The 2,261-nt window shown below is 39.5% G+C and overlaps 1 long non-coding RNA gene across 1 annotated transcript; it reads right to left on the bottom strand.

Annotated features, from left to right (window-relative positions):
* Positions 1-420: 420 nt before the first annotated feature.
* On the bottom strand, positions 421-2,005 carry LOC123491312. The gene is made up of 4 exons (XR_006661276.1): positions 1,959-2,005; positions 1,682-1,865; positions 1,312-1,436; positions 421-1,085 (listed from the first exon to the last, which is right to left on the bottom strand). It is a non-coding gene; the product is annotated as an uncharacterized LOC123491312 (long non-coding RNA).
* Positions 2,006-2,261: the final 256 nt, after the last annotated feature.

Below are 2,261 nucleotides of genomic sequence, written 5' to 3'. Positions count from 1 at the left end.
AAATGTCTGGATTTCTGCACATGAACTTCAATGTTTCTAAAATCGGCACATATGTAAAAGTATCCTTCACAGGTACTTGATCATAAGTACCGGATTTCTGATTTCGCCTGTTGTCATATCTCACTCCCAGTGTTATTTCTACTGGCTCGACAACTCCCCATTTTTGGTGGAAGTATTTATTTTGTTTCATTCTGTATTTAGATTTGTGAACTGGTTTTTATAATCTTCAAAAGATTCATTTATCACAGATATGTTGGGGTCAGTTATAGGTAAAGCAGAAAAAGCTGTATGCTTTGCTTGTGAGCGAATCTCAATTGTTAGTTCTTCCAAATCTCCTACAATTGTGACCAAACTGTTGGAAATCCCACTCCCCTGTAATTTGGCCACGATGGATGCACACATTTCTTTAGTTGAATCTTTAGTAAGTCCTGAATCATTGCTCTCAGAATAAACACTGGAAGAGCTACATTGATTTTGTGGATTAAATGTGTCCTCCAAAGCATGTGCCTGAGATGAAGTTGCAACTGGCTCACTAGATGAACATGCAACAGTTGAAGTTTGAGCAATTTGCTGAACATTACTATGAACACTATTAAGGTGCTTCCGAAAACCTGTATATGTTAGGAACTGATGCCTACAGCCTTGCTGAGAACAAAACAATTTGAACTTGGGTCCAGGATAGTAACCATGTTCAACTCTTAAATGTGAAATCAACTGTTGACTGCTGGGATAATATTTCTGACACATGAAACAGGTCAACATTGTTATAGCTTCTTACTCACAGGGTGAGAGTGCTACTGGCTGGTTAAGCAGTCTCGCTCTCAAGTCTTTAACTCTGGGTGACTCCTTCATTTTCCCCACATCAATGTTATACACTGTTGTCTGAAGGAATGTGTACAAATTCACAAGTGCCACATATTAAACACAAAATGTGCTTTGAAAAGTTCGGTTTGCTTGCATGGGATGAGACGCTTATCCATTGTGATGTAGAAGCTCTCAATCTTGCTCTTCTGACGCCCAACAGCGAGGAGGTACGGCTGCCGACCCTGCTGGTTGCGGAGATGCTCCTCCAAACTGCAGCATGACTAGGGTTGAGATCAGAAAACTGAAAATTAGACACAAGAATAATGTGCAGCCACAGAGAAAACTACATTATAGAAGTGATTATTCAAACATCTTTTCATTGGCTAGTGCAAGATGGGAATGAAGACTTAATTACAATTCCATCGACTTTTTAACAACCCTCATTTACATATGTGGCTAAGAAGGTGACGTGACAAATTATTATAATCACCTTAATAATATAATTACCTTATGAAAGACAACAAGTCTCTCAACTGCATCACATGCACTAATTTTTGGAGACTTCAGTCCCCCTGGAGGTGGTGGAAGGAGATGTAACAGCAACAACAGGGAAGCCATTTCTTGGTCGTAGGCTGAGGACAAAGAGTCACAAGAATGAACTGAAAACTCTTCAAATGTAATACTTTTCAAGTTTGAATGAGAACAGGGAGGCATTATGAGAACGTTTTAAACCCTCATCTATCTATTAGTCACATTTATCCCAAAAATCAGATCAACATTCAGAGATACACAGAATAAACAAATGAAATATTATTGCAGTTATAGTTTAACTGCAATTATAGCAAATTTATTAAAATAAAAATAAAATAAAAAACACTTGTTGCCTCATCAAGATCACTTCCTGGGGGACTTTCTGCTGACTGCACCAAGCGACGCAACTCTGGTGTTGAGGTGAGCCGCTTAGCCTCTTTTATGACATTTGGCTTGAAGAACAAATCCCATTTCTGAAGAAGCCTGGAGGATGTGTCGTCATCAAATAGGAGAGTGAAGTCTTGGTCCACCTTTAAGAAAGAATATATTAAAGTACTACTACTACTACTTTAGGAAATACTTTCAAATTTCAAGCCATTCTAAACATCTCATCCCAAACTTACCAATCCTTTTGTATCCAGGAATCTTGGAAAGCTGGAGAGGATATCAACACTTCTGCCTGGGTCATTAACGAGCTTCTGACGGTGCTGAAAGGTCTCTCTCATCTTCTGGAAAATCAGGGAATTGTCTGTGGTATGGTTGAGCAAAGACATGGCCTCTTGGCAAGCATCACCATCAAGCTGCCTTTCAACATTAACAGTCCTTTGGAAATTTGGGCCCCCTGGAGAAAAGTCAATTGGGCTATTTGGTGGCAGTGCAGATCCTCAACGAATCATCCTCTGGACTGTTTTCAGACGCCAAGAAAT

This window comes from Coregonus clupeaformis, chromosome 7 (assembly GCF_020615455.1).
Source record: "Coregonus clupeaformis isolate EN_2021a chromosome 7, ASM2061545v1, whole genome shotgun sequence".
Lineage (NCBI taxonomy): Eukaryota > Metazoa > Chordata > Actinopteri > Salmoniformes > Salmonidae > Coregonus > Coregonus clupeaformis.
This window is presented reverse-complemented; position numbering and strand designations above follow the sequence as displayed.